We start from the raw sequence: 12,304 nt of genomic DNA, 5'->3' as shown, positions 1-12,304 counted from the left end.
AGTGTTTGCTCTGTTTAATATACTGTTTGCTCTATTAAATTGCACTTTATCAGAACAGTGGTAAATAAATATTATATATGGTCAGTTACTGTAAGTTCTTACAGTATTTTTAATCTTTCATTTTTATTGTTGAATTTTTAATCATGCACTGCAATGAAAAAACAATTTAACCAATTGATTAGCCTAAATATAACAGCCAGCCTACAAATACAACCAAATAAATAGCACACAATATATATATATATATATATATATATATATATATATATATATATATATATATATATATATATATATATATATATATATATTATATTATATTTTCATATTTCCCTGTAATTGCAATGTTGCCACACTATTGGCTGTCTCTCCTAGCTGTTTTGAGCATGATTGGTTATTCTCTGTTTATTCTGACTGTCATCCAGGAATCTAGCCAATGACAACTATGCGCGCCTTTACGAGTCAAGTTTGAATAAACGTCAGTTGAGTGATTCGGTGTTTGCTTTGCTGCTGCGCGGGATCTTCAATATTTGCCTATTCTGTGGGTTTTACATCGTTTAAAACATGGATTATTTTTCATCGGACTGCTAAATGTTTATTTTGAGCGAGTTGCTGGGTGTTGCTGGATGTAAATGAAGAACAAACAAGGAATATGGACAAAGAATTTTATCAACGGAAATATTGCAATCTACGGAAGGTAAAACTTTATTTTATACAAATTCTGCTACATCAAGATATAGTGTATTAAATTGAGAATCTAAACGCGATTAGAGCAATATTAGTGCTTACGGTATTCCAATGTATTAATGTTATGTGCTGCTAGCATGTAACTTCTGTAACTTGTCTAACTTAGTTTATGATAAAATAAAACTCAGCATGGGAGCTTACAACGAGTGAACTGAGAATATATATTAATATTCCCAGCTAACAGGGGACGTCCCCCGGACTTTTCCAACGTCCCCTTAGGTCCGCATTCGGTCCGCTTTGTAACGTTCCCGAGCGGACGTTCGGAGGACGTCCGCATTTGGTCCGCTTTGTAACGTTCCCGAGCGGACCTTCGGAGGACGTCCGTATTTGGTCCGCTTTGTAACGTTCCCGAGCGGACCTTCGGAGGACGTCCGTATTTGGTCCGCTTTGTAACGTTCCCGAGCGGACCTTCGGAGGACGTCCGTATTTGGTCCGCTTTGTAACGTTCGCTGATGGACGTTCTGATGACATTTGTCCGGGCCAGTTTGCGAACGTCTATTTCGTCCCTCACCTGCCATTTCCATGACAACACAATCCAGTCGCCCATGCCTTTGATTTTTATCATTAGACCGGACATCTTGCAACTCAGACAAACGAATAATTAAACTAAAATATAAACCCATATTGGATTTAAAAGGGGATTTGTTTATCCATTAAATGAACTGTAATAATAGATTTTATCTAAAAACCATGGTTTTTTGTTTTGCAGATTGACAGTTTTATAACTGCAAATAAACTATAGTAAAAATATTATTTGAATTAATTGTAAAATTAAGTTAATGTTAAAATTGTTAGTGTTTTAATTTTAATGTTAAGATAATAACTTTCATGTTACTTATAACTTCTATCACTAATTAAATATGTAATCAAATCACGAGTCTGTTTTCAGCCAATATAATTTAAACATCAAAAACATGAGAAGTGATTCAATTGAATAGCCTACAATTTATTATTCCGCATGAAGAAAATATGGTTGAATCTCAGGAGCTCTAAAATAATGCATCGACTTCACATGATGAATGCAGCCAAGGAAAATGCGAAGAATGGAAAAGCACATTGCTGGAAAGAAAGTGGAAAATAACACAGGTAAGACAAATAAAAGTATCCTCCTAATTTAGGCTACCTGTAAAAATGTTGGTCAGGCGATCGAAGGACTGGTTTTATTCAAAATAAGTTATTTTAGGAAAAATATTACCGGTATTCTAATTATTGCACTTAAGACTGATAGCACATTGCATTTCAAATAACAAAAAAAAAAAGTGTCATATAGCTACACACTATAATTTTGGCAGAATATGCCTTCCATAACACACTAGCAAGTGACGATCAAATGCACCTAAGCGAGTGACGTCATTCATTATGCGGCACGCAGCATGTATCCGTGTATCCATGGCAACGCTCAGCTGCGTAGTGACAGTTAACGGTCCTCCTCAGACGCGGCCTTGTGTTTTCTCTTTCGACAGTCTAAAAGGTATTTTTAATTTTTAGATTAGTATACATTAGTTATCGTAACCACTATACATCATTACATATTATGAAAATTTGACCTTTTAAAACGTTTGCTGAAGTTGTCCGCCGTTGTACCACTGCTAACCGTTATGCTAACACTACGAAACTAACGTTAAATGTTGCTGAAATGAAACGACGTTATATTTCACATATTCATATATAGACATATAAAATCATAACACTACTGAATGTGTTCATTTTGTTGTTTTAGATGCCAGGGGGGAGAACTGCCAACGGACTAACCCCACAGCTGACCGACCGAGACACACACACACACACACACACACACACACACACACACACACACACACACACACACACACACACACACACACACACACACACACACACACACAGCTGCCAGCGCGTTTGAAGACACACACACACACACGGAAAGAGCACAACACCTTTACAATTGTTTGAATAAATACTTTGTTCCTTACAACGTGTCTGTTTTCTTTGGTTAGCCAGAAGTAAAATAAAATAAAAGGATGTTAAAAGGACTTCTAATGAACGTTCTGTAAAGGTCCCCGAAAGTTTTCCAAACGTCCCACTAAGGTCCCTCGGGACGTCGCACGACGGTCCTGCAAACGTCCTGCGCACGTCCCCCGCGACGTCCTGCTAACGTTTAAAGAACCCTACACGAAGACGTCCAGAGGACGTTCGCAGAGGACGTTCAGGGACGTTCTAGGGACGTCTTTTTGTTAGCTGGGTTGTATCTTTAGACAGAAAGGAACTGTCACAGTCTTATACTATAAGAATCTGCAAACTAGGCTTATGAATCTATTGATCGCGGGATGGCTAATGTTAACCGATCAGTTAAATTAACGAGTCGTAATAATATGTTTTGGAGCTGGTGAGTCAATTTAGCAAGCTTTTGCAAATGTCTCCGTAAGTAAGTAAAACAAATAACTAATATTGATGTGTATGTGTGTGTTTCCTTCATGATCCAGGCATTTGGGGAATAAATATTATCCAGCCACACGATGTTCAGATGCGGTGAGTATTGTCATAAAATACACGTGAAATAGAGGCAGAATATGTGAATCTGCTCAAATGCACTGGTTCAAAACCTCCAGACAAGCTTTATCTTCTTGAGTTTACAGGTCTAGCTGACCCAAAAATAAATGTCTTTCAAAATGAAAGTATTTTCAAACCTGTATAACTTACTTTTGTGAAACACAAGAATTTTGGGAATAAAACAACTGTATGCATTGTTGCCTATGACAAAAATAAAAGGCATTTTTCAAGATATCTTAATTATGGTTCTACATAAGAAACTCATACAATTTCAACATATGGGTGAGTAAGCTACATAATGAGATAACTATTTTTTTTTTTTTTTTTTTTTTTTTTTTGGATGAGCTGTTCTTTTAAAGGATTAGTTCACCTCAAAGTTGAAAATTCTGTCATCATTTACTCAACCTCAAGTTGTTTCAAACCTGTATGAATTTCTTTCTTCTGCTGAACACAAAGAAAGATATTTTGAAGAATGTCTGTAACTTGGGTCCCATTGACTTCCATAGTATTTTTTTTCCCTACTATAGAAGTCAATGGGACCCAAGTCTGTCTGGTTACCGACATTCTTCAAAATATCTTTCTTTGTGTTCAGCAGAAGAAAGAAATTCATACAGGTTTAAAACAACTTGAGGGTGAGTGAATGATGACACAATTTTCAACTTTGAGGTGAACTAATCCTTTAAGGACATTTGCTAAATTAACCATGTTTTTTATTATAGTGTAGAAACCATGTTTTTATGGTGGATAGTGAGTATAGGAGCAGGCTGCACTGCATATATTAATAAACTTTTAGAGTGCTGGCCTGGATAATTGTAATACGTAAAATAGGAAAGAGGCCGCACTATGCATAAACTTTTATTTGCAAAAATGCGTTTCGGCACGTGGAAACTGATGAAGGCACGTGCCGAAACCTGTTTTTGCAAATAAAAGTTTATGCATAGTGCGGCCTCTTTCCTATTTTACGTATTACAATAATTTATTACCATTTGGTTAGTGTCGCAAAACATTGTTAATTTTTAGTAAGGGTTCTCCAGATTTATATAACACTTATGGAACATTAAAAAATGGTCCTATGTTACGCGATCAATAATCCTATTAAAACTCTTTAAAAAAAATATATATATTTTTAGATCAAGCATTGGACTTACGGAGCAGAATAGGCACCAACAGAGAAACAAGTCCATCACTAGTAAGTATCCACTGCAGTATCTTCTGGTTACACTTTATTTCGATAGTCCACTTTCACTAACATGTCAACTAACTCTCATTAGAGTATTAGTAGGCTGTAGTAGACAGTCAATAGACTGGTAGGTTAAGTTTAGATGTTAGGATTCGGGTTAGGAGAATAAGTTGACTTGTAGTTGCCAAGTAACTTATAGTCAGTAGAATGTCTGTTAGGGGACCAACAAAACAGAGTGTTAGCAAATATTAAGCAGACAGTCTACTAATACTCTAATGACAGATAGTTGACATGTAGTTGCAAAGTTACTTATAGTTAGTAGAATGTCTAAAGTGGACTATCGAAATAAAGTGTTACCCAGTATTTACATCCGCAGTCAATTTTAAAGGCACAATGCACTCCGAAATTAAAAAATGATCTCTTTTTTTCTTCTCTCGTGCCATTCTAGATATATATGTGACTTTCTTTCCACAAAGATTTTTTGAAAAATTATCCATTATTGTAAGCCAATATAATGCAAGTGCATACGCCAGAAACTTCATACAGCGTACTCACAGCTTGCTGTGTTGTTCACACAAGATGTTTTCTGCACTTATCATGTGAGCTTTACAATGCTCTTGGACTTTTTCGACCTTCAGCATTTTGGTGTCTATTCACTTGCATTATTTGACACACAAACACAAGAGATGGATAATATTTCTAAAAGTCTAGTTTATTTTTTCTAAAATATGTGTTTTCATCTGAAGAAAGAAAATCATATACCTTTTGGTCGGCATAAGGTAGATAAAATGAAGGGGGAATCAGTTTGCTCTCCTTTACCTAGTATTATTTATAAACATTACATGTGATTTAATAAATGTACAATTAAAGGGGTGTTCGAAGCAAACATCTAAATCCCTTCACAAAGAGCCCTTCCACAAAAGGGTTAGCAAAGGGGGACATGCATCTGATGGTAAATTAACTGAAGTAATTTTATCTTATAGTAATTTTATATTATATTTATGGTAATGTGACCTAGGATGGCAAGTTCCTGTGTTTCATTTTAAAGTAGATATGGTGGAAGAGTTAAGTTTAAAGGGATAGTTCAGGATTTTAGACATGAATCTCTATAGCTTCCCCATAAGCAGTGTGGTGCATTGACCATGACTTACCCCCGACAGCGTCCTGTGAGCCGAGCTCCGGTCCAGTTTTGGTCAAGATGAAATTAGTCCGGCAAGTTTGCTGGGGTCACGTCAATAAAGTTTTTTTCTTCTCAAATCAATATGTGTTCAAAAGAGTGATATATTTGCAGCACAAAACCGCTGTCTATGGAGAGGTCAGACCTCGTAATGGCTTGGCACTATTTTCTTCCCCGTCATATCACTGCGCGCTGCCGCTACCTACAGCCAGCTGGGAGCCGCGCACGTGTCACTTTGTTTACAGCTCGTAAAGAGAACAATAACATGTCTGACTACAGCAGCGACGATGACAACATTGACTTCGACACACAGCCAAAAGGATATCTTAGAAAGGACAGAAAGAGAGAGGATGGACAGAGAAGTTGAACAAGTTGAAGCTGGAGCCACAGCTGCTGCAGTGAGACATCGAGTGGCCGACAAATGGTGGTGTCGCTCTTGGTGAGTAGCTATGTTAGCTCGTTCGTGTAGCTGTTCTGAGCACGTAAACACTGCTGTAAACACTGCCGAACAACTGAAAAAGTGGTGTGCGCCTGCGCAGCTCGCAGCTGGCTGTAGGTAGCGGCAGCGCGCAGTGATATGACGGGGAAGAAAATAGTGCCAAGCCATTACGAGGTCTGACCTTTCCATAGACAACGTTTTAGTGACGCAAATATATCACTCTTTTGAACACATATTGATTTGAGAAGAAAAAAGCTTTATTGCCGTGACCCCAGCAATCTTGCCGGACTAATTTCATCTTGACCAAAACTGGACCGGAGCTCGGCTCACAGGACGCTGTCGGGGGTAAGTCATGGTCAATGCACCACACTGCTTATGGGGAAGCTATAGAGATTCATGTCTAAAATCCTGAACTATCCCTTTAACATAGAATAATTGAGTTGTTTGTTTGGGTTTGCTATATTACACACATTTTCATCATACCGAAGTTCCATAGGTAAAACTTTTATTAACAGATGCGTTAATGTAACTACCTGCAGGGTTAAAAGAAAAGACGTCAAGAACACACAAACTTAAGGAACTTTTACACATCAACAATGTACTAAAAACGGAAACGTTTTTTCTTTGTACAGATGACAATGTTATTAAAACGATTACCGTTTGGACAGATCCACTGTGTTAATCTACATGTTCCTTCTTTTGGTGATGCACATTTTTCTATCAGACATAAGTTTTAGATACCAGACAAAACGAATGAAATGTGACCCATGCTAATTAATTCCCCCCTTTTACCTCTCTCTTTTATCTTTCTGTGGCCAGGATCCGTCATTCATCAGAACAGCTACCAAGAGAAGTGAGTATTCGTCCTCTACCTCCTTTGTCTCAATGTTATTTCAACACTATTGGTCTCCAAAGTACTATATGTGTTTATATTAGGGGTGTAAGATTAAGAAAATGTCATAATTCGATACAATTGCGATTTTCGATGCAAAAACGATTCACAGTATGTAAATGTAGTTACTTTTCCTATATAGGTATTAGGGATGTGCATCTCCATAACTGAGGCCGATACGATACGCATCTCGATGCATAGCCAACGATACAATACATTAATGATACATATAAGCAGCTGCCAGCTACCGATGCAATGCAATACGATTCACTTTTATTACGATCCGGTGCGATTCGATTTCGATTCAACGCATTGCAAAAATATGATGCTATGCAATTCAATATGGTATAGATAGTTCACTTTTATTTCTTTTATTCAGACATAGGGCAAATCATAAAGTAGCAAAGTGCCATCTGACTTTTAACACATGGCTCTCTCACAATCAAAAGATTTGGTTTCCACAAAAAAAGCAGGTACTGTAGGCTAACTGACCAGAAAGCAGGTGCTGTTATTATGTGCTTCACGGGCCGTTTATCAGTTTGGACCAGTGCAGCGTGAGCCGATCTTGATCAATCGACACTGTTACTACACGGCGCTAAGAGATCCCCACTGAAGTAATAACATCGCTGCGAGATCTATTGAGAAGCATTCATATATCTCTGTTATTAACGGATCAAACAGTGCTGACATGGAAATATTGTGCCATGAATGAACAATCCAGTGTCCACAGATCAGCAACATTCACCATGGATTTACTGTAGTAAAACAAACTGTAACCATGGAAGTTTGGCAGGAATAGTAGGCTATAATGCTTTCAAGTTACATTACGTTGGTTTTATTTTGACATGAATAAAATTACTGCCCTCAAAGTTAATCTGAACTAAAATAAACCTTTGTTTATAACTACAATATTACATTACATTTTTTTTCAAGTAGCTGTTTTACATGCTTCTAAGAGTCGATTATAGCTTCATCATTCCTCAAAGTAAAAAAAAAAATCATACTTTATGATGTTACGTTTAATAAAATTTTTTTTTTTTTTTAAATATTAAATCAAGGAAATTTCTCTGGCATTTCTTTCTTTTTCCTGTATCGAAAACGTACCGAACCATGAATTTTGTGAACCGTTAACTTACACCCCTAATATGTGTGTGTGTGTGTGTGTGTGTGTGTGTGTGTGTGTGTGTGTGTGTGTGTGTGTGTGTGTGTGTATATGGGGCTGTTTAAACCTGGCCACTTGATGCGTTTTCTCAGATCGGATAGCTATCTGTTTTATCACAACAATTCCATTTACACCTGGTCACATAAATGTGTTTTTGCAAAATGGATATAAATCAGATCTTCGATTCCCTCGCTATGCAAATTTAATGGCGTTCACGTCACCGAAAGCAACAGATATGAACTGCATTTTATTGATCATCCGTTAAAATTTCTAAATCAAAGACAGCAATAGGAGAGAGCGGCAACAGCCCTGGTAAGATCATTTCGTTTCTTTACTTTTAATGATGATAACTGTGTGTTAAGCATCGGGGACTTACTTTCACTTTAATTTGCGATAGTTTGCACGTTGGCTTGATGAATAACGTTAGATGGTCAGCGGCGATGCGGCAGTAGCGTCGTCATAACTTGCTATAACATGACATATAGCCTAAAACACGCTCTCACAACTTTATTTTAGAGCGTTTTTGGGAGGAGTAAAATTTACATGTGGTTTCAACAACCAGATGCATTTACACTTGTCCAGTTTCTTCTGGAATGCGGCCCAGACCACCTCCTGAAGTGGTGTGAGCAATCAGATTCAAATGCGTCACGAATGCGTTTCGGAGGCCATTTAATCCTGGTCTTTTCAAGATCATATAGCTATCCGATCACTAAAATCGCATGCAGTTGTAAATGGCACCTATATGTGTGTGTGTGTGTGTGTGTGTGTGTGTGTGTGGAATGCCTTATATCAGGCTTGATGTAATTTTACTTGATTTGTGATTTATTTCATTTAATTGATTCGAGTACTAAAATTTTCAACTATGTATCTCTGCTATAAGCTAAACCACAACAGTGGCATTTGTATTTATTTATTTATTTATTTATTTATTTAACATGTGGATTTTTTTGCTTTGTTTGTAGCTGCTGTCATGAAATGGGACCCAGCTGCAATAGAGGCCCAAATAAAGTCTGTAGCCGATCATCTGAAACTGCTTGCTGCTATAAATGAAGCTTGTGAACCTTATAGCAGCCATATTTTGTTAATTGTTATGTTATTGTTTTAACAACATTTTATAGACTATTTAAAGGGAAATTGTGTTAATTTACAACTTTACTGTTCAGGCTTTTAAGTTGTATTGTGTTAATTTATACTTTAGTCTTCTGGCTGTTAAGTTTTGGTCCAGCAGAACAAAATAGTAATAAAAAATATATTTTGAGATTTGAATAGTTGATTTCTTGGAGTGATTAGTTTGTTTTACAGGAAAATGGTAAGCAGTTTATTACAGTTATATTGTTAAGATATACAAATGCAAGTATATACACTACACAGTTATTCAATTGAATATTCAATATTATCAATATTCTTTAAAATCTTATTTAGGTCTATGGTCTGTGTGTCTGCAGTTTCATGACACGACAACCATTAACATTGAGTAACTGGGTTTTTCTCAGTGAGAACTAGCTCCCTCACTGCCACTGTTTTGTAAATATTTGTAAGTAAATATTTTTTAAAGTTGGATCCTTGAAAAATGCACATATAGGATTTCCATGTCAGTATGGGTCTTTAACAGTCTTTGACATTTCTACTACAGAAAACACTTCTAATACAACTTTTATTCTGACTGCCTTTAGATGTCTAACAATTACGTCTGTAGCAAGTCTTTACTTGACATCTATAGAATGTCCAGAAAAGACGTAAAAAAAACGTTCATTCTGGCTCCTGTGAGGACGTCTTCTGGATGTCTAAGAATGACGTCTTTAGCACGTCTTTAATTGACGTCTATACAATGTCCAGAAAAGACGTAAAAAAAACTTTCATTCTGGCTCCTGTGAGGACATCTTCTGGATGTCTAAGAATGACGTCTTTAGCACGTCTTTAAATGACGTCTATACAATGTCCAGAAAAGACGTATAAAAAACTTTCATTCTGGCTCCTGTGAGGACGTCTTCTGGATGTCTAAGAATGACGTCTTTAGCACGTCTTTAATTGACGTCTATACAATGTCCAGAAAAGACGTAAAAAAAACGTTCATTCTGGCTCCTGTGAGGACGTCTTCTGGATGTCTAAGAATGACGTCTTTAGCACGTCTTTAATTGACGTCTATACAATGTCCAGAAAAGACGTATAAAAAACTTTCATTCTGGCTCCTGTGAGGACGTCTTCTGGATGTCTAAGAATGACGTCTTTTAGACGTCTTCTAGACGACTTTTTGCTCGCTGGGATGCAATGCAATGCCAAGAAAAGCAATGCAATGCAACAACACACGTTATGTCTTTAATCAACATGGGAATGAGGTAATTCTAGTGTGCAATGCAATGCAATGCGAAAAGTGCATGTGTTATTCTTCAGTGCACAACGTTAGATCGTTAGTGCAATGCAATGCATTGCAATGCATTGCAATGCAGTGCAATGCATTGCAGTGCAGTGCAGTGCAATGCAATGCAGTGCAATGCAGTGCAATGCAATGCAATGCAATGCAATGCAATGCAATGCAATGCTATGCAATGCAATGGAAAAACAATACAATGCTTTTTGATTAAAGACACGTTGTGTCTTTAATCAGCAAGGGAATGAGGTAGTTCTGGTGTGCAATATAATGCAATGCGATATAATGCAATGCAATGCAATGCAACAACACACGTTATGTCTTTAATCAACATGGGAATGAGGTAGTTCTAGTGTGCAATGCAATGCGAAAAGTGCATATGTTAATCTTCAGTTCACAACGTTAGATCGTTAGTGTAATGCAATTGCAATGCAATGCAATGCAATGCAATGCAATGCAACAATGCAATATAATGCAATGCGATATAATGCAATGCGATATAATGAAATGCAATGTAATATAATGCAATGCGATATAATGCAATGCAATGCCATGCAATGCAATGCAATGCAATGCAATGCAATGCAACAACACACGTTATGTCTATAATCAACATGGGATTGAGGTAGTTCTGGTGTGCAATGCAATGCAATGCGAAAAGTGCATATGTTATTCTTCAGTACACAACATAAGATAGTTAGTGCAATGCAATGCAATGCAAGGCAATGCAATGCAATACAATGCAAAGCAACAACACACGTTATGTCTTTAATCAACATGGGAATGAGGTAGTTCTGGTGTGCAATGCAATGTAATGCAAAAGGTGCATAAGCTATATGTTATTCTTCAGTGCACAACGTTAGATCGTTAGTGCAATGCAAAGCAATGCAATATAATGCCAAGAAATGCAATGCTATGCAATGCAATACTATGCAATGCAATGCAATGCAATGCAACAACACACGTTATGTCATTAATCAACATGGGAAATTAGGTAATTCTAGTGGGCAATTCAATGCAATGCAATGCAATGCAATGCAATGCAACAACACACGTTATGTCTTTATGGGAATGAGGTAGTTCTGGTGTGCAAAGCAATGATGCAAAGCAATGATGCAAAGCAATGGATGCAAAGCAATGCAATGCAATGCAATGCAATGCAATGCAATGCAATGCAATGCAATGCAATGCAAAGCAATGCAATGCAATGCAAAGCAATACAATACAATGCAATGGCCATGCCATGCCATGCCATGCTATGCCATGCAAAGTAATGCAATGCAATGCAACAACACACGTTATGCCTTTAATCAACATGGGAATGAGATAGTTCCAGTAGAACCTCAATGCAAAACACGAGATCCGGGGGGTGGAGTTGGATCTAGATAAAGGGGTGGACATTGGTAGGTTTAGCGGTGGGTTTAGGGATTAAGGGGTGGAGATGGGTAGGTTTAGGGGTAGGTTTAGGGATCAGGGGGTGGAGATGGGAAGGTTTAGGTATATGTAAAGTGGGAGGAGTTGTATCTAGATCCGACTCCTCCCCGTGGATTTCATGTTCTGCAGTGAGGACCATCTCAAGAAGCATGCCAAGTTTCGTGAAGAACGACCACATTTACTAAATCGGTCATAACTCCTAGACCGTTTGTCCTAGCTCAATTTTAGCTTCACTGTGATCCCTGGCTCCAGACGAACGAAATGGCTATCTCCACATTCACATTTGGGCCAAAGAAAAATTTATATGGCCGATTTTGTCCAAACCCTACTTTGGCCAACTAGTCCCTGGTTTTTCGCCCGATCGGAACCACTCTCG

The 12,304-nt window shown here is 37.5% G+C and overlaps 1 long non-coding RNA gene across 1 annotated transcript; it reads left to right on the top strand.

The window, feature by feature from the left end:
- The first annotated feature begins 338 nt into the window (after positions 1-338).
- On the top strand, positions 339-9,346 carry LOC309503958. Its single transcript, XR_014207953.1, has 5 exons — positions 339-697; positions 3,210-3,255; positions 4,407-4,465; positions 6,892-6,925; positions 9,089-9,346. It is a non-coding gene; the product is annotated as an uncharacterized lncRNA (long non-coding RNA).
- The last annotated feature ends 2,958 nt before the right edge of the window (positions 9,347-12,304 follow it).

Source organism: Leuciscus leuciscus (genome assembly GCF_965113295.1).
Source record: "Leuciscus leuciscus genome assembly, chromosome: 8".
In the NCBI taxonomy this organism is placed as follows: domain Eukaryota; kingdom Metazoa; phylum Chordata; class Actinopteri; order Cypriniformes; family Leuciscidae; genus Leuciscus; species Leuciscus leuciscus.
The sequence above is the reverse complement of the archived record's forward strand: the minus strand, read 5'-3'. Positions and strand labels throughout refer to the sequence as shown.